This window comes from Pongo pygmaeus, chromosome 4, assembly GCF_028885625.2.
Source record: "Pongo pygmaeus isolate AG05252 chromosome 4, NHGRI_mPonPyg2-v2.0_pri, whole genome shotgun sequence".
Lineage (NCBI taxonomy): Eukaryota > Metazoa > Chordata > Mammalia > Primates > Hominidae > Pongo > Pongo pygmaeus.
The window spans coordinates 4,602,806-4,624,725 of record NC_072377.2 but is presented as its reverse complement, the minus strand read 5'-3'; positions in this window follow the sequence as shown (position 1 = coordinate 4,624,725).

Here is a 21,920-nt window from a genome sequence, read left to right as displayed (position 1 = left end):
CTTAGATTTGAATGTCAGGCTCCCAGAAGGTGAAAAAAAAAAAAAAAAGAAAAAAAAAAGAGGAAAATGAAGTAGGTACAAAGGAGAAAGGGTGCTGGCCCTTTAAATTCCTTGGAGGTCACTTAAGTCAGAGGGGGAGGGGATTGCAGCCTTGTGGGGAGATGCAGCAACAGTGGCAGCCCACCTCTTCCTGTGGGATCATTATTCTTATTAATCAGCTATACACTTTCTAATTGTGTATGGTGATTCATAGGAATGTTCTTTATTTTTGTAGGTTATCTTATATCCAACAGTTTGGTCTAAATCTCCCAGTAGCTATAACAAGTTATCTACAGATTCTCAAGGTTTTGTGTGTAGACATAATATTGTTTCTACAAGGAAATTTTTGTTTTTCTTTTCAATTTGCATAGTTTTTGTTATTCTTTTGTTTCTTGTCTCATTGTATGTGCAAGAAACACATGTAATGTTGAATTCAGACAAAAAATGGACATCACTGACTTATCACTGATTTTTAAAAGAATGATATCATTCTGCCATCAAGCGTATCAGTTGTATCTCTAGATATCCCATATTAAGTTGAGACATTTTTCTTCTATTTCTAGTTGGAATCAAGATGTTGAAATTACCTAGTTTTTATATGCACATCTGCTGAGTAGGGCATTTTGGAATGAACAACTGATTTACTTTCTAAGGTGAATTAAAATTCGATGCATGTGGAATTTGTTATGAGGTAATATGTCAAGTAGGGAAGCTAATGTTACTGTATTTTTTTAAAATATGACTACTAAATTGCCCTAATATAAAATGTTTAAACACCAGTCCATTTTTCTCCCTTTCCCCATTTTTTTCAATTTTATTTTGGATTTCGGGGTACACGTGAAAGTTTGTTATATAGGTTAATATGCATCATGGGGGTTTGTTGTACATATTATTTCACCTTTGTGAAACAGTAAGTCCCTATATATGTTGGTCTATCTCTGTGATTTTAGTTGATTTGTTTTTGTAAAGTGTATCTAACTTTTCATGTGCCAGTACCACAGTGTTTTAAGGCTTAATAATATATTTTAATACCTGATGGGCTAATTTCTTCTCATTTCTTTCCACAAACTTTATGGTGATTCTTATTGCTTTCTTTATATAAATGTTACCATTTTCAAAAAATGAAAATAAATTCTGGTTGATATTTATACTGAGACTACAACAAAAAAATTGGCTATTATTAATAAATACACTACAAGCATTTTTATACAATTTGTTTTGTAGACATATAAAACTGTGGTTTTCATTTGTGGTTCCTTGACTACTAGAAAGGTTGAACTTCTTTAATTGTCCATTAGGTATTTGTGTTCATTATGCATGAATTGCTTAGTTAATTTCCTTTGCCTTATGTTTGTCTTTTAGATGATGAGCTAAATACTTTCTATTATGAAATCTACCTTTCATTTCTAATTTGCTAATGGTTTGTATTATAAATGGACATTGAATTCCATTAAATGTATTTTAAATGTGTTGTGTGCATCTTTAAGATGATCAAAAGTAATTTTTCCTTAAATTGCTAACTTAGGATATTATGTAAGTAGATTTTCTGATGCTTAACTGTATTTGCATTTCTAAGATATATCTGACTTAGCTTGCATTTTAATTAATTTTTGCATCTATATTCATAAGCTAGAATTTCTTCAGCAGGCATTAGTTTTGATAGTCTTTTCTTATATTGTTATACTTCCTTTTAGATCAAGCTATAGTAGCCTTAAAATACAAGTTGAGAAGCTTTATTTTTTTCTAGATTTTGAGTTTATTAAAAATGAAATAAGGATGACTGGTTTCCTTAGTTGGATTGAAATGTTTGACCATAAAATTATCTGGGACAGATACATTTTCATGATGTGAAGGGTGAAGAGGGGGTGGTGAAAATCATATTATTGGTTCATTTTCTTTAATGGTTATGATAAGCTGAAAATAACACTCCATTTTATCCACATCCTAATACACAGAACCTGTGAATGTTACTTGATATGGCAAAGGGGGCTTTGCAAATATGGTTTAGTTAAGGTATTGAGATGGGAAGATTATTCTGTATTATTGAGGTGTGCCCTAAGTGTAATCACAAGTGTCTTATAAGGAGGAAAAGGGTGGTTTGTCTACAGGGGAGCAGGTGATATGATGATAAAAATGTTCTGCCGTTGAAAGGGACAGGCAATCAGCCACGAAACACAGGCCTCCAGGAGCTAAAAAAGACAGGAAAATCATTCTCCTCTAGAGTCCCCAGAAGGTATCAGCCCTGCCAACACCTTCCCTTTATCCCTGTGAAGCTGATTTCAGACACCTGGCCTCCAGAACTGCAAGACGTTAAATCTGTGTTGCTTTAAGACAACAAGTTTGGGTTGATTTGTTGCCGTGGCAACAGAAAACTAATGCAATAGTTTTTGGTATATTGTTTATCTGTGTTTTCCATTTATAGTTTATAAAATTTTGGTCAATTGTATTTGCCTTGAAAATTATCCCTTTCATCTCTGCTTTTGTATTATTTATTAGCATTAGGCTTTGAAAGTTGTCAGATTCAAAATGGAGTCACTTGTATCAAACCTTGGCAGATGGAGCTGGGGAAAGCCGTGAAGTGGGGAGTCTCATGCACCATTTGCCTGATAACAGGAGCTATCACAAGGGATTTTCCCAAATCGCAGCTCACTACGAGTCACAAGAGGACAGCCAGCCGCTTAGACAAGAATGTATGACACACTGTCTCACAAGCTCAGTGCAAAACTACAAAGCCCTAACCCTAACACTAGGATAACGGGCCCACCCAGTGACTGCTCATTCTGGCCAGTCAGCACTTGCCAGCCCTTAGAAATCACTGCCAGAGCCAATGAATTTTCTTTCCAAACAATTTGGGTGACCTCCTCTTTCCCCAATAAACCCTAACCTTTTCCTTTGTCCTCTGCACCTACCAGAGACCACCCTGATCTGTGTGGATGTCCTGGATTGCAATCCTATTTCTTGTATGTTGTTCTAAATAAAACCTTTTTACTTAGGGATCCATCTGTATATACTTTTACGTTGACAGGACTTTCCTAGATAATTGTTTTGTGATTTTTACATCATTCATTTGGCCTTCTTCTCCTGGTTAAGGTAGACTCCCCAATATGCTCACAGATCCCCTGGAGCCAAACCCAGGGGCAGCCCAAACCCGGGTAGCTTCAGGCTGTCACGTAGCTTTTGGCTTCTGCTCTCCTGCTTTTCAGGCCTCCTTGTACTGAGCCTAGGGCTGCCTTTGCTTTAGACCTTCAGCTTGCTCCATGTGCATTTGACCCAGAGAAGCCACATCAAAGGCTCATTTACTTGCCATGCCACAAGAAGACCCCCAAACACTGCACTATTTCCTTTTCTGGTTTTGCTGCTTCTCTACTTTGCATCACTGTTGAATGTACTGGCTAAGACCAGGGCGAGATGGGAGCATCTGAGCTGAAACACAGCTCTACCCCCGGGTACTTCTGTGACTCAGTAAGTTAAGTCACCTCCTCATGCCTCTGTTTCCTCAGCTATAAATGAAAATAGAAATAGTATCCCCCTCATCATGGGTGGAGAAGATGCGAAAAGATTTGTGAAGTGCTTCACATAGTGTTTGACTCACAAGAGCTCATTGCATTTCTGGTAAAATTGTTACTACTGTTGAGACGAATTACTTTGCCCATTGAATGCCAAGCTTCCAAAACAGATCATAACTACACTGAGATGAATTACTTTGCCCATTGAACGCCAAGCTTCCAAAACAGATCATAACTACTATTGAGATGAATTACTTTGCCCATTGAACGCTAAGCTTCCAAAGCAGAAAAGTCCTCAACGTGCTTGGTGTTCAGCGTCAGCCCATGCTCCTTGCCCTGCCTGCATCCTCGCGGTGGTCGCCTTTGCCTTGCCTCCTCTTTCCAAGGTCCAGGCTCTGTCACCTCTGTCTGGATGCCTTGGCACTCTCCTACTGGTCGCTCAGAATCTGACTCCAGATATGCACCCTCCCTGCCAGTCCACTCCGATTTTTCCTGTAAGTCTTTGCCTGGTCCATCTACCTGGAGGTAGCCCTCAATGTTCCAGGAGCAATAGCCAAGCCTGCAGGATGGTCCTAGTCTCATGGGGCTGGCTGCAGCCACCTACTTGCGCCCCCTTAACAGCGCCAATGCTTCCTGCACATCCAAACCGGCACCTGACTTGTCCTCCCAAATTTACCAACAAGCTATTGGTCACAGTGGGAAGACTGGCTAATTCATCTCATGGTTTTTCTGATACTCAAACTATTCCTCTTTCTGAACTAACCATCCTCAGTTTCCCATTGTTCATCAAAACCTTCATCCATCCTTCTCTGTAACCTCTTCCTGACCAAGGGCCCCCTGTTTTAGCTGATTTATAACATGCCTGCTTTCAGGATGCCAAGCTTTTCGGCCCATTTTTCTGACCTTCACTCTGACTCCAGCCTCTGGGGGCCCCAGGCTTTGAGGGTCCCACAAAGTGCTCAATCACTGCCATGTATAAAAGTAAATTATCAATTTATTTCTCTCATAATGGGTGTGAAAGTAAACATTAACTTGTATCTTTTTTTTTCTACTAGTGTTAATCCTAAAGAAGCCTGATGATGTTTTCTATTTTTCTCCTTGACCTGCTGGATTTTTCTGTGCCCCTATGCTCCACTTCTTTCAACCATCTTTAATATGATTCCCCCGTAGACTACATCGTGTTCTTCACCATGGACACGCATAGAAGAAACTCAATAGACTTTTAGGGAATCTAAATGTTTTTTCTTTCCTTGTGGCTGCTAATGTTATACAGCAATCTACTTTTATAAACTGGAGAAAATAATGAAACTGCCATTCATATCATTTTTAACTTATTGTTTCAACAACTTTTCAATTCATTATGCTGTGGCCTAGATTGCTGCTTGTGAAGGAAGTGGGGAACTTGGCTTGGTTGTTCATTCAAGAAATGGGGAAGCAGAGAAGCAAATATGTAGCTCTCCCCAGAGCAGAGGGTCTTTGCCTTTGCTGGGTGCCACCTACATTTTCAACTCAATTTTACTTAAAAGATATCCTATTTTGTTATTAAATTCCAATTTCTTCATCTTCTCAGGCTATATTTCTATCATAGTCTACTGTAATGTGCTATAATACTATAATATGATGCCATAAAATGATTGTGTTACAAAACTATATTATAATATTTTGTATTACCTAAAATAGATCAATCTGAGCTTTGACTCACATGTAAATGTCATGGACAGATCACTCTGATCCTTCATGCTTTTTAGATTGAGATCAAATTTTCAGTGTTGTTTTTAATTTCTAATCATTCCATTGGATTTGTATCTGTTTCAGCATCCAAAATAAAATAAAAACCATGCCAAACTCCAAGGCAGGCTTTCCGATGTGCTTATTCAGTGTGAATTTCAACTCCAGAAGCTTGTACAATGTTTGTTTGAACTTGGTCTCTAGTTCCTAACTGCTACCTTGGAATCCAAGGAGGCCCTGTGATCACCTACCCAAGGGCCCCTTGTTTTAGCTGATTTATAACATGCCTGCTTTCAGGATGGCAAGCTTTTCGGCCCATTTTAGGATTTCAGAATGTACTGTTTTACGACAGGTTGAAGTTTGAATGCCAAAGGCAGTTACTTTTTTTCTTTTCTCTCTTCCACACTTCATTAATACTTTTATATATTGAACACCCACTTCTGCATCGCTGCAATGGGCAGCATTTCTGAAAGTCATAAAAATGAACTATTAATACAAACTTTTAAATAAGCTTTTCTAAGCCTAATAACAATATGGGCACAATGAAAACTTAAGAACTTGAAAATCACAGAAAGTTGAAATAGACACATGAAACAATGAATATATTAAGTCCATTCTTGCTCTTTCCCTCTCTTGAAAAAGAGATAAATATAGATATAAACATAGATATAAAATTAAATGTATAATGAACTCCTTCCTACTCAACTGACTTATGGCAGATCTTCAAAGCACTGTCACATAATAATTTGAAAAATACCCTCCCTTTTCCCTTCCCCTGAAAAACAGTTTTATTCTAAAATTCACCATTATTACTGAATTGTTTAATTGCAATTATAAATGGTTTGCTTAGAATAGCTATTTTTCTTCTGCTATACTCAAACATACTTTATTTTATTGGTTACCCTTTTCCTTTTATTTTATAATGTCTTCATTCTATTTTCAAACTTCAAAATAATATCTACTTTCATAGAGGTCTTTTTTAGTCCTTATTACCTTTAATAATCTTCAAATTCGGCTGGGCGTGGTGGCTCATGCCTGTAATCCTAGCACTTCGGGAGGCCGAGGTGGGCGGATCACGAGGTCAGGAGATGGAGACCATCCTCGCTAACAGGGTGAAACCCCATCTCTACTAAAAATACCAAACATTAGCCAGGCGAGGTGGCGGGCGCCTGTAGTCCCAGCTACTCGGGAGGCTGAGGCAGGAGAATGGCGTGAACCCGGGAGGCGGAGCTTGCAGTGAGCCTAGATCGGGCCACTGCACTCCAGCATGGGTGACAGAGCAAGACTCCGTCTCAAAAAAAAAAAAAAGATACTACTACTACTAATAATCTTCAAATTCTAAGTTAGCCAATATTTTCTAAATAGCAGCACAGGATAATAAGTGAATGAATCATTCCCTGTTAATTCCACTATCTTATATGAATGCTATACATTTGAACCCATTAAGATATACTTCTACACAATAAATGTATTACATTACATGTAAGACTGTTCTAGCGTGGTTTTTCTTGGTGGATATTAGATGGGCTGTGTGAAAATATGCCTTACATTAAACCAAGATAAAATTCTAAGTTGTTTATAGCCTCTCTTTTTGAATAATATTTAGACAAGTGTTTGTAAAATTTAATCTCGCTTATCAAGGAACAGAGTAGCTTTCATATTCAAAGGCTTTCTTATTCACATTCCAACACATTGCAATGCAGAAATAGGAGTCGGAGATGAGGGGCAGCCTGTGCAGCGCCTGGGAAGACAGTGATGCGCTCAGGGAATTGCAGGGAGTTCAGTAAGGCTGGAGCCACCCCAGGGAGCGAGAACCAAAAGCCATGAGCCTGGTCTCACTAGTAGAGAATTTCCATTTGAGGTCTATGACCCACACTCACCCCCACCTCAATGCTACCCCCAAAGTCACAACACATCATCCTTCCAATTCAGAGATTATATGCTCCTAAATATGGATCTTTTTTTTAACCTTTATTTTAGGTTCTGGGGTACATGTGAAGGTTTGTTACATAGGTAAACAAGTGTCATGGGGTTTTCTTGTCCATATGATTTTATCTCTGAGGTATTAAACCTAGTACCCAATAGTTATATTTTCCGCTTCTCTCTCCTCCCACCTTCCCTCCTAAAGTAGATCACAGCGTCTGTTGTTTTCCTCTTTGTGTTCATAAGTTCTTATCACGTGGCTCTCACTTATAAGTGAGAGTATACAGCATTTGGTTTTCTGTTTCTGCATTGGTTTGCTAAGGGTAATGGCCTCCAGCTCCATCCATGTTACCGTGAAAGACATGATCTTGTTCTTTTTCATGACTGCACAATATTCCATGGTGTATATGTACCACATTTTCTTTATACGATCTGCCATTGATGAACATTTAGGTTGATTCCATGTCTTTGCTATTGTGATTAGTGCTGCATTGAATAGTCACGTGTATGTAGCTTTATGGTGGAATGTGTTATATTCCTCTGGGTGTATACCTAGTAATGGGATTGCTGGGTTGAATGGTAGTTCTGCTTTCAGCTCTTTGAGGAATCACCATACTGCTTTCCACAACGGCTGAACTAACTTATACTCCTACCAACAGTGTATAAGTGTTCTCTTTTGTCTGCAACCTTGCAGGCATCTGTTGTTTTTTGACTTTTTAATAATAACCATTCTGACCGGTATGAGATGGTATCTCAATGTGGTTTTGATTTGCATTTCTCTAATGATCAGTGATATTGAGCTTTTTTCATATGCTTGTTGGCTGCATATATGTCTTCTTTTGAGAAGTGTCTGTTCATGTCTTTTGCCCACTTTTTAATGGGGCTGTTTGTTTTTCTCTTGTAAATTTGCTTAAGTTCCTTTTAGATGCTGGATATTTGACCTGTGTCAAATATTTTTTTTCCATTGTATTTGCAAATATTTTTTTTCCATTCTATAGGTTGTTTGTTCTCTCTGACAATAGTTTATTTTGCTGTGCAGAAGCTCATTAGTTTAATTAGATCCCACTTGTCAATTTTTGCTTTTGTTGTGATTGTGTTTTGTGTCTTTGTCCTGAAATCTTTGCTTGTTTCTATGTTCAAGATGGTACGGCCTCGGTTGTCTTCCAAGGTTTTAATAGTTCTGGGTTTTACATTTAAGTATTTAATCCATCTTGAGTGGATTTTTGTATATGGTATAAGGAAGGGGTTCAGCTTCAATCTTTTGTATATGGCTGGCCAGTTATCCCAGCACGATTTATTGAATAGGGAATATTTTCCTTGTTACTTGTTTTTGTAATCTTTGTCAAAGATCAGATAGTTGTAGATGTGCAGCCTGTTTTCTGGGCTCTTTATTCTGTTCCATTGGTCTATGTGCCTGTTTTTATACCAATACCATGTTATTTTTGTTACTGTAGCCTTGCAGTAGAGTTTGAAGTCAGGTAATGTGATGCCTCCAGCTTTGTTCCTTTTGCTTAGGATTGCCTTGGTTATTCAAACCCCTTTTTGGTTCCATATAAATTTTAAAATACTTTTATCTAGTTCTGTGAAGAATGTCACTGGAAATTTGATAAGAATGGCATTTAATCTGTAAATTGCTTTGGACAATCTGGCTATTTCAAGGATATGGATTCTTTCTATCCATGAGCATGTGATGTTTTTATATTTGTTTGTGTCTTATCTAATTGCTTTGAGGAGTGTTTTGTAATTCTTATTGTAGAGATCTTTCATCTGTCTGGTTAGCTGTATACCTAGATATATTATTTTTGTGTGTGGCAATTGTGATGGGACTGCATTTCTGATTTGGCTCTTGACTTGGCTGTTGTTGGTGTATAGGAATGCCAGTGATTTTTGTACATTGATTTTGTATCCTGCAGCTTTGCTGAACTTGTTTATGAACAGAAGGAGCTTTTGGGTTGAGACTATGGGGTTTTCTAGATATAGAAACATGCCATCTGCAAAAAGAGGTAGTTTGACTTCCTCACTTCCTACTTGGATGCACTTTATTTCTCTCTCTTGCCTGATTGCTCTGGCTAGGACTTCCAATATTACGTTGAATAGGAGTCATGAGAGAGGGCATCCTTGTCTTGTGCTGGTTTTCAAGGGAAATGCTTCCAGCTTTGCCCATTCAGTATATGTTGGCTGTGGGTTTGTCAGAAATGTCACTTATTATTTTGAGGTATGTTTCTTCAATATCTAGTTTATTGAGAGTTTCTAACATGAAGGTATGTTGAATTTTATCAAAAGCCTTTTCTGTGTCTATTGAGAAAATCATGTGGTTTTTTTTCTGTTTATGTGATGAATCACATTTATTGATTTGCATATATTGAACTAACCCTGCATTCCAGAGATAAAGCCTACTGAATCATGGTTGATTAGCTTTTTGAGGTGCTGCTGGATTTGGTTTGCAAGTATTTTGCTGAGACTTTTTGCATCAATGTTCATCAAGGATATTGGCCTGAGATTTTCTTTTTTTGTTGTGTCTCTTCCAGGTTTTGGTATCAAGGTGATGCTGGCCTCAGAATGATTTGAGGGAGGAGTCTTTCCTTCTCAATTTTTTGGAATAGTTTCTGTAGTAATGGTACCAGCTCTTCTTTGTACATCTGGCAGAATTCAGCTGTTAATCCATCAGGTCCTGAGCTTTCTTTATTGGTAGACTATTTATTACTGATTCAATTTTGGAGTTTGTTATTGGTCTGCTCAGGGACTCAGTTTCTTCCTGGCTCAGTCTTGGGAGGATGTATATGTCCAGCAATTTAGCCATTGTTATTGGTCTGTTCAGGGAATCAGTTTCTTCCTGGCTTAGTCTTGGGAGGGTGTATATGTCCAGGAATTTAGCCATCTCTTCTAGTTTGAGTGAATAGAGGTATTTGTACTTTCTGATGATTATTTTTATTCTGTGGGGCTAGTGGTAACATTCCCTTCATCATTTATAATTGTGTTTATTTTGGTCTTCTCTCTTTTCTTCTTTATTCATCTAGATAGTGACCTGTTTTATTAATTTTTTCAAAAAACGAACTTCTGGATTCATTGATCTTTTGCATTTTTTTGTGTGTCTCTATTTCCTTCAGTTCTTCACTGACTTTTCTTATTTCTCATCCTCTGCTAGCTTTGGGGTTGATTTGTTCTTGCTTCTGGAAATCTTTTGGTTTTGAAGTTAGGTTGTTAATTTGAGATCTTTCTAACTTTTTGATGTGGGCATTTAGTGCTATGAGTTTCCCTCTTAACACTGCTGTAGCAGTGTCCCAGAGACTCTGGTGTGTTGTTCTCCTTATTTTCAAAGAGCGCCTTGATTTCTACCTTAATTTTACTATTTACCTAGGAGTCATTCAGGAGCATGTTTAATTTCCATGTAATTGCATGGTTTTAAGTGATTTTCATTGTCTTGGCTTCTATTTTTATTGTGTCATGGTCCAAAAGTGTGTTTGGTATGATTTCAGTTGTAAATATGGATCTTGTTCATGATTGGCAACACTCATACAGGTGATTTAGCCTGGAGTGGAGAAATCCCTTACTTAAATGCTCTGTGCATTTTAAACAAACAACATCTTTATGGGCAAGGAGTATGGATATGGAAGGAGACATTAGCAGTGGGATTAAGGAATGAAGACCAAAAGACATTGTGGAGTTCTGAAAAGAGGGGCTTTGTGTGAAGAGACAAAAACAGTGGGAACCTTTTTGAGAAACAAATGAGCTATGGCCATTTTCCCCCTTAAAATGCAATACACACTCATTCACCACACACCCACCCACACATACACAAAAACACACACCCCTACACATACACATGCAGAATTTACTTTAAATTTTAGAGGATGTAGATGCTTTCCAAAGACAAGGTTCAGGATCCTTACCCAAAGGGAAAACCTCTTCCAGCAACTGCATTACTGATCTCCCACACCCACTCTGAATAGCATAGAAGACAGAGTGAGAGGTAGAGAGAGAGAAGAGGGAATATTATCTCAGGGAATAGTGGAACTACAACAAACGATACAACGTCTGTGTCATCAGAGCCCTGGAAGAAGAGGTGCAAGATGAAGAAGATAAAAAGCCCACAAGAATATAATGGCTGAAAATTTCCCAAATTTGAGAAAAGCCATAAATGTATATATTTAAGAGGCTGAGGAAATCCCAAGTAGGATCAACTTAAAGAAATCCACACCAAGATATATCCTAATTGAAACCACGGACAAAAAGAAATCTCAAAAACAAGACAAAAATCTTGAAACCAAAAAGGAAATGGTACCTTATTTATAGGAACACACAGAGCAACCTGATAACTCTCCAGAGAATTATGCTAAGTAAAAAAGACTGTCCCTAAGAGTTACATGCATACAATTCCATTTTTATCACATTCTTGAAATAAGAAAATTATAAAACTGAAGAACAATTTAGTTGTTGCTGATGTTTCAGAAGGGAGAGCGGATTGGGAGAAAGTTTGTTGTGACTATAAAAATACAAAATGAAATATCTTTGTGATGATGGAAATGCCCTAATATTTTAACTATATCAATGTCAATATTCTGGTTATTGATATTGTATGATAATGTTTCAAGATTCTATCATTGGGGGAAACCTGGTAAAGAATCACAGTATCTATATTATTTCTTACTACTGCATTTGAATCTACATTTATCTCAAAATAAAATGATTAATTTAAAAAATAAGTATGTTTGAATATTCAAATGGACCGGGTTAAGTAGTTTTCACTCTTTAAAGAGCTTTCTTTGTTTTACTGGATGCTATGGTTTTACTGTCTTCTGTATGTTAAGGACAAAGTTTTCAGAAGCGTGGAATAAAACAGAAGTTTCTGTTGAGATAAATTTATGTCAAACCTTCTCTCTACAATAGCTTTAAAGACATGCAATCTTTTGTGGCCACTTACATTTTGCATCCATTTTTCTTGTATTGATTTCTATGTTTTGCACAAAGGTCTAATAAATCAATCAGCTTATAATAAATGAATATCATTGGAAGTTACAAGTAAAATAAAAAGGCACTGGAGAATACTTCCATAGAGTAAACTTGTATTTGTTTAGGAGTTGCCATACTTAAATTATTTTGGATTGACTGACAAAAATCTGAGAAAGTTATAACTAAAAGCTGTAACTAAAAATGGAATCTTTAATCCTGTCACATATCATTTCTTATTCCCACAGGCATTCCTTGGATTTACATAGTGATTTTGAATTAGACCCTAGAATGTGGTCTAATTGATCAATATGTTAAAGTGAAGCCTTCAAACCAAGGTTTGAAAGAGCAGTGCCTCAACTATCACAGAACACGTGGTGGGCTGGGAATGGATGATCTGTGTTTGGAAATCACGCAACTGTTCTACTTAGTTTGAAATTTACTAAAGGCCATTTGTGTCTAAATAATGATATAAAAATACTCAAAGGTGACTTTAAATTTTTATTTGCTATACAACTGGCATACTGAAGCTAAAAGTTTAATAACTATTTATTTTAACTATGGCTCTTCCAAACCTTTTTTCACTACACCCTTCAGGAATATTCACAGTGGTATTTTATGGGCTACGGGTTTTAAGTCAGTACTATACTATTGGGTTTACAAAATTAAAGTACCACTTTCACCAAGAAATATTTTAACGTATTTGAACCATATCTAATGAATTATTTAGCAGTCGGAATATTATTTTTCTTCAAATAGATTCTCCACTGTGCATATATTGCGTCTTTAAATTTATATGTTACCCCCTGAATGTTATCATACTAATAAATGATAGCAGGAAGAGCTCAGGAGTTTGCTTAATTTCTTTAGTTGTTCACTGCTTTCCAGTTCAAAACTTGGCTGTGTTACTACCACTACTAAAAGTGAAATATATTTGGTATTTCAATGAGCTGTGAGACTGCCTTTATTTTGCTTACCATCTAAGTCTACTGGGCTGCATTTGCATGATTTCTCTTGTTTTCTTGAATTTTATTTATTATTTTTTGTTTACTTCCTTTAATAATACCATTACTTGAGAAAATGTGAGGTGTCTTGTAGTGTACCTCTACCCATCAGAATGTCGTTATCTTTCTCCGATTAGGTTTATAGCACTATTTTGATAAAAACAAAGGTCCGGGTAGAGCAATTTTATCTATTTTAACTGAATTTTATTTATTCAGTGTTTTTCTCAGTTGTAAAAGTTCTGTATGAATACTGAAATGCATCTCTCATTCATTGTGGCTGCTGGATAACAGTTCTTCACACTGGATTTGATGATGTTGCATTCACTTACTTTACACATTTTTGTTTCTGTTGGAATCATCTGGATCAAATTGTAGAGCTTGTCAGGAGCAAGGACCTCCAACTGTGGTTTAACAACTGAAGAACATCGTTAGTTATCTCAAGAAAAACTATAAATATGATGTACTTTAACATCATACATTGATCGAAATAAAGACTCTGACTCTAATTTGAATGTTTGGCTGTTCACAGCTTAAGTTCCATCCTTCTTTCTCCCCATTTTTCCTCATATCTGTCAAAGCCGATAAAAAGCTTCCATGCTCCTTCCTTTAGCAAAAGTGGGAAGTTCAAACCAGCAATCTCAAACCAGAAGCAGGAGCCGTCGAACTACCCCAACCCTAACCACAGGTAAAGCTGTGCCAGTGGGCCCACTTGGCTCTCTCAAGTCATATTTGGAACTGCCTGGCAGTCTGTCCTGATTCCCTCAGAAAGCTTCATTATTTGGGTAATAACTATAACTTTTTTTATATCCTCTTTGTGTGTGTGTGTGTGTGTTTGTGTGTCTGTGTGTATGTGTGTGTCTGTGTGTGTAATCATTTTCTCAAAATTTGAATATTTTGGGTTGAGGGCTTCATCCTGCCTTCCTGAAATGACTATAGCATTAACCATGTACTGTAACATCTATCATTTAAGAAGATGTCATAAAACATCACAAAATTATATAAACTACTATGTACACTTTAAAATATATTATAAATCATCCATCTTTGTTGTCTCAACATTAGTTAAGAGAAAAACTTTTATTTAGTGTATGCACTTTTCATCACTTGTGGGTGAGACATCCTGGATTAAAGATAATTATCTGCATTTTTTATTATGATCTGACAGGCCTGGCAAGCATAGGTGCTGTCACATCAATTTCTGAGGGTTCTGGTGTTTCTCTTGTCATTAGTTTTGGTACCTGCTTCACTCTCTTCTTTGTTAATCTTGGCCCTTGAATGTGTCCACACTGATCACCAGACTTGGTGGCTGTTCTTGTCTTCTGCTGAGTGTAAATTACTAAACCTATAGATGTCACTAAGCAACTCTTATTACCACACAAGTCCAACTTCAGTGGACAGGAGGCAAGCCACTGAGTGTTAGAAACAAAAATTCTAGGCTGACCTGCAAACTTTCCCTTACTCTCTGTTTTTATAGACTATTCAAACCCAATTCCTTTTGTAACCATGAACACTTGGTCTTTATTCATTAAATATAAGTTTGTTAAAGACGTAATTGAATGAATAAATGTTATATCATTTCTAAATGCCTCTCCCTAACACCCTTTTCTAAAGCAGATGGAAGAAGGTAGATGTGACATTGTTTAGCTAACACTTTAGTGTGGTCTCTATCAGTATAAGGATTTCCTGGTAGAGTCAGCCTGGGTGCTTGAATGCAGCTGATCATAAGAGACTTGTGTGCTTAATCATTACAAAATAGGGATAAACTCTAAGGCACATGTACACAGTAAGAATTTAAATAATAACTTATTGGTGACATTATATGTCAGGTTACTTAATCCAAACCTGCATAAAACCTCCCTAAATCACTCAATTATGTGTAGGTCCCAGAAATTTTAGCCTATATCACTAGTTTTGAGAAAAAAGTGTCTGGGCTTTTGTTTTTAAATGTATTGCTAGGCGGGGCACGGTGACTCATGTCTGTATTACCAGCAGTTTAGAAGGCTGAGGTGGGTGAGTTTCTTGAACCCATGAGTTTAAGACCAGCCTGAGCAACATGGTGAAACCCTTTCTCTCCAAAAAATACAAAAATTATCCGGGAGTGGTTACATGTGCTGGTAGTCCAAGCTATTTGTGGGGTTGAGGAAGGAGGATCTCTTGAGCCTGGGAGGTCAACACTGCAGCGAGCCATATTTGCACCACTGCACCCCAGCTTGGGCAACAGAGAGACACCCTGTCTCAAATGAAAATGTATGTATTGTTTAACTTTGAAGCAGAAAATGAGGAAAGGAACCAATGTGTTATTCTAAAATGTCAAATATACTCTGGACATAATATATCATGTTTGTGTTGGTAACTGTAATTTTGAAGAATGTACTGAATATCTTAAAAGAAAATGCCCTGGCATAATAGATGAATTTCAGAACCGTTCTTCTTTCTAATTTAACTGGAAGGGGAAAGGCCCAGGATTGACCTCTGTTTTCTACGAATATTTTTCTTAATACCCTACTTAAAGATATTGCTAGAAATCAAGCCAATGTACTTCATTATAGAGGAAGGGAGGCAAGTCCCTAGGAAGACATCATAAAATATGTGGCATATTCAAGAAAGCAAATGTGAAATGACCATTGACTAAATTATTTAAGCTGTGGTTGAAGAGTAATAGCCTATATCTTCATTTAAATCAGAAATGCTGTGGTTGGGATTAGACTTATTTATCACAGGTTTAAAGTTAATACTTACCAACCCATTAATTTTACTGTAATATGGCATATCTAGTGCACTTGAAAGATGTGATTGCTGGATAAATCTGTAACTAATAACTATGGCTCTCCATTTAGCAAAATGCCCTTTAGCTCAATATTGAAGAGCAATGCTTAGTTCCATCCTTGGTGTGAACTCAGGAACATCTTTCCTTCCCAAAGAAGAAAGATTCACGTGTGTTCAGAAGCAGTTGGTCCTGAATTGAGAACTCACTCTTGCCCATGAGTGTCTGTAGTAGTTTCCTAGGACTGTACAAAGTACCACAAATTGGGTGACTTAGAAACAACAGTGTATTGCTGTAGAGTTCTGGAGGCTGTAAGTCAGAGATGGAGGCATTGACAGAGTTGATTCCCTCTAAGGGCTATGAGGTAAGGCGTGGCTCCAGCCTCTCTCCTGGGCTTATTGATGGCTATCTCCTCATGTCTGTTTATAATTTTTCCTCTACAAGTGCTTGTCTCTGTCTAAATTTCTCCTTCTTATAAGGACATCTAAGATATCAGATTAGCATCCACCCTAATAACTTCATCTTACCCTATTGCCCTCTGCAAAAACCCTGTATTATTCTGTTATCACATGGCTATAAAGAACTGCCTGAGACTTGGTAATTTATAAAAGAAAGAGGTTTAATTGACTCACAGTTCCACATGGCTGGGGAGGCCTCAGGAAGCTTATAATCATGGCAGAAGGGAAAGCAAACACTACCTCACATGGCAGCAGGAGAGAGAAGTGCAAAGTAAAGGGGGGGAAAGCCCCATTATAAAACCATCAGATCTTGTGAGAACTCACTCACTATCATGAGAACAGCATGGGGGAACAGTCCCCATGATCTAATCACTTCCCACGAGGTCCCTATGCCAAAATGTGGGGATTATAATTTGGATTTCATTTCAAGATGAGATTTGGGTGGGGACACAGAGCTAGACCATATTAGACACCATATGTAAATAAGGTCACATTCACAGGTGCTGGGGGTTAGAAATTCACATATAAATATTAAGGAACACGATGCAACTCATATCAGTTTCCATGGACTTCTCCGTTTTCTGAAGAGAGCTGGATATGACTGCCTACACAAAACCAAATAATGGTTTTTCATTCCTTAATCACATCTATGGTAGGAAGAAAAAGTGGGTTCTACTTGGTCAGCTTTCTTGCTCACAGAAATTTCCACTTATTTAAAATTGGCTTGCTGTTTGGAAGATTCATTCTCAGTACTGTGTCTGTACATGGCCCTATGATACAGTCATACTTCATTAAGGGGTAGAAACCTATTCCAAACCAAAGTAACCAGATGATTCTTTCCCCAGGAATTTTGATTTTTGAACTGAAAATGATAAGAGGCTGGGAGCTGTTGGAACCAAATTACATTAAAAGTAGTATTCTAGCAAGAAGTCTTCTAGTACCCTTAAAATTGTATCTTTATCACCTATCATATATTCCAATGGTTCAACCTTCCTTGCATTCCATAACATATCCTAATTTCTTTTTCAGAGATTCCCTGTTTTTTCTCACTCATCAGAGCTGGGTTTTTTGTTATCTCTATCCAAATATCTAATTTCCCAGTCACATAGGTGTTTTAAAGAAAAATTTCTTCTCATTTCCAGGACAAATAAGCAAGAAATCCTGGTAAATTCTGCCATGACAACACCCATTATTTCTTTCCACAGTGGGTGGTCTCTCAAGTTTATGATCTGTCTTGAGGATTAATGTATGGCTTCACTAGGTAGCAAAGGATAGGGACCCAATGGGATAATGGTATATTCCAAGGCAAACATTGGATAGGAAGATGATGAAGCAACCATTGCCAAAGATAATACGGCAAGAAAACACAGGGCTTCCAGGGGAGAATGAAAGAGTGAGTGACACATGAGAGTGTCTACTGGTCCCTTAGTGACTGTACATGAACATATTTTCCTGGTCAGATTTTGCAAGTGATATGCACCTCTCTCATACTCTTATGGCTCATGTTTTAAGATGCAACAAGAATCTGATGACTATTCAAAGCACTCAGTATCAGGAAGGTGACACTTTAGAAGGCATTCCATGCTGTCTGGAAAGGAACTATGAAGGATGCCATGCTTCCCATTCCCTGGGCTATGCTGGGCCAGTGGCAAAACCACAATCTCACTTGTGAAAGTCCTTAGGTCCAAAATAACCCAGGGAACCAAGAAAGCTGTAACTTACATGGAGTTGGCTAAGGAGGGAGAGATGGGATATTTATTTTAACAAAAACCATTGGCCTTTAATGGTTTTAAACATATACACACAAAAGAAATTTGAAACCTACTCACACCACTTTAAGCTGACATCTGAAATATTTTATACATTTCAATGGTTTATCATATAGCAAACAGTAACATTGAAAAATAAAATGGCACACTATATTTAAATTTATCTAATAAAATCTGAACACCACTTTGATGTGATACTCATTTTAAAACTGTATGTAAATGTTCTTTGACAGCTCAGTGATTGATACCCTTGATTTTCCACCTTGAACAAATCCATTACACATATTTCTCATAATTTTTATGAAAAAATATATTTATAATTGAGTATCTTAGAGGTCATTTTACCAAGGTGTGTATATGTTTAATATACATTTAAAAAACTATATATGTAAATGCGAATCTTTATTTTTCATATTGCCTCTGATTATAAGGCTCTAAGAATTAAAACATTACAAATAATATTAGTACACAATTATTAAAAACAATAAAATAGATGTAAAACTTTTATAAATTTTAATAATAATTTTTTTTTCAAATTTATTTTTATTTATATTTCAACAATTTGGGGGGAACAGGTGGTGTTTGGTTTCATGGAAAAGTTCTTTAGTGGTGATTTCTGAGATTTTGGTGCACCCATCACGTAAGCAATGTACACTGTACCCAATGTGTAGTCTTTTATCCCTTGCTCCTCCTACAACCTTCCCCTTGAGTCCTCAAAATCTATTATATCCTTCTTATGCCTTTGCATCCTCATAACTTAGCTCCTGCTTATACCTGAGAACATATAATGTTTGGTTTTCCATTCCTGAGTTACTTCACTTAGCATTAATGTCTCCACTTCCATCAAGGTTACTGTGAATGCTTTTATGGCTGAGTAGTATTCTGTCTGTCTATCTATCTATCTATCTATCTATCTATCTATCTATCTATTCCGCCTGTTGATTGTGTCAATGTCAATGTTCTCCTTGTGATGCTGTACTACAGTTTTGTCAGATGTTGCCTGTGGGTAACTTGGTAAAAGCTATATGGGATCTCTCTGTATTATTTGTTACAACTGCATCTGTCTGTCTATCTATCTATCTATCTATCTATCTATCTATAATATTTTCTTTATATACTCATTAGTTGATGGGCATTTAGGCTGGCTTCATATTTTTGCTATTGAGAATTGTGCTGCTATAAACATGTGTGTGCAAGTCTCTTCTTCATATAATGACTTCTTTTCTTCTAGATAGATACTCAGTAGTGGAATTGCTGGGTCAAAATTTTAGTTCTACTTTTAATCCTTTAAGGAATCTCCATACTGTTTTCCATAGTGGTTGTACTAGTTTACATTCCCACCAGTAGTATAAAAGTGTTCCCTTTTTACCACATCCATGCTAACATCTGTTTTTTTTTTTATTTTTTAATTATGGCCATTTTTGCAGTAGCAAGGTGGTATCTCAAAAACAACAAACAAACAAACAAATCAATGAATAAGTAAATAAAGCCAGTCCCAAAAGGTTACATAGTGTGTGATTCCATTTCTATAACATTCTTAAAACAATGAAATTACAGGTGTATAGAACAGGTTAGTGATTGCTAAGTGCGAGAAGGAGGCCAGGACAAGCAGGAGTGAGCATGGCTATCCACAGGCAGCCTGAGGGATCCTGGTGGAGATGGAAATATTCTGCCTGTTGATTGTGTCAATGTCAATGTTCTCCTTCTGATGCTGTACTACAGTTTTGTCAGATGTTGCCTTTGGGTAACTTGGTAAAAGCTATATGGGATCTCTCTATATTATTTGTTACAACTGCATGTGAGTCTATTAATACATGATCTCAAGATTCTAAAATGTTAATTTAATGATGGATAATTTATGGCTCTATAAGGTCAACAGTTAGTACAACTTGATGCTTAATTATTCACTGAATTGCTTTCAATTATCAAGAAATATTTTAAGTTTTATTTGCCTCTCTGTGATTTTTATGAGTTCCATATTAGGACTTGTGTTCTTGCCAAAATTAAGTTTACAAAATTACCTAAATATTTCCAACCTAAGCAATTTTCTGTTGTTTGCTATTATATGCTGAAATACATCAGGCAAATTATCCAGGATAAGCAGTAAATAACCATATATTTTAAAGTCAATATTTGTGTACATATATAGATGGATTAAATTAATGAATATATAATATCTCTGTTTTGGTAACCAGCATGAAATGCAGCAGATACTAGCACTATCTCTACGGTCACTTGCTTGTATCTTATTTCAACTGGGCAGAGCCCACCCATGCCTTGCTAAGAAGAGCAGCATCTCACTTTGAATGACCTGACCCTGTCCCTCAATCTGAATTGTCCTGAAATCCTGTAGCTGATCCAGATCAAAGGGAAGGAGTGTGAGGCTGTTGTGTCCGCAGACAGGAAGCTCCACCCCTGTGACTCTACAGGGTACAGTCCCTGTGGCTGCTTTCACAGGCTGGTATTGACTACCTGAGGCTTTTCCAGGTACATGGTGCAAGCTGTCAGTGGATCTACTGTTCTAGAGTCTGGAGAACTGTGGCCTTCTTCTCACAGCTCCACTAGGCAGTGCCCCAGTGCGGACTTTGTGTGGGAGCTGCAACCCCACATTTCCCCTCCTCACTGCCTTAGTAGAGATTCTCCATGAGGGCTCCCCACTGCAGCAGACATCTGTCTGGACATCCAAGCATTTCCATAAATCCACTGAAATCTAGACAGAGGCCCCCAAGCCTCAACTCTTGCCCTCTGTGCACCTGAAGGCCTAACACCACATGAAAGCCTTGACAGCTTCCAGCTTTCACCCTCTAGAGCAGAGGCCTGAGACATATCTGGAGCCCTTTTAGCCATGGCTGAAGCTGGAGTGGCTGGGATGCAGGGTGCCATGTCCTGAGGTTGCACAGAGCAGCAGGGCCCTGGGTCTGACCCATAAAACCATTTTTCATCCCAGGCCTCCAGGGCTGCCAGGAAGGTCTCTGAAATGCCTTGGAGGTATTTTCCCCATTGACTTGGCTATTAACATTCAGCTCCTCCTTAGTATTGCAAATTTCTGCAGCTGGCTTGAATTTCTCCCAGAAAATAGGTTTTCCTTTTCTACCACATGACCAGGTTGCAATTCTTTTATACTTATATGCTCTGCTTCCCTTTTAAATATAAGTTCCAGTTTCAGGTCATTTCTTTGTTTATGCAAATTATTATGGGCTTTTAGAAGCAGCCTGGCCATAACTTGAACACTTTGCTGCTCAGAAATTTCTCCTGTGAGATACCATAAATCATCTCTCTCAAGTTCAAAGTTCAACAGACCACTGGAGCAGGAGCAAAATGTCACCCGTCTCTTTGCTAAAGCATAGCATGTGTGACCTTTACTCCAATTCCCAATCAGTTTCTCATCACTCTCTGAGACCACCTCAGTGTGCACTTCATTGTCCATATCACTATCAGCATTTTGATCACAACCATTTAACAAGTCTCTAGGAAGTTTCAAACTTTCCCTCATCTTCCTATCTTCTTCTGAGCTCTCCAAACTGTTCCAACCTCTGCATGTTACCCAGTCCCAAAGTTGCCTCCACATTTTCAGATATCTTTGTAGCAATGCCACACTTCTCTGGTACCAATTTTCTGTATTAGTTTTTTCTCACACTGCTATAAAGAACTGCCTGGGACTGGGTAATTTATAAAGAAAGGAGGTTTAATTGGCTCATGTTCTGTGGGCTGTACAGGCTTCTGCTTCTAGGGAGGCCTCAAAAACTTACAATCATGGTGGAAGGCAAAGGGGAAGCAAGTAC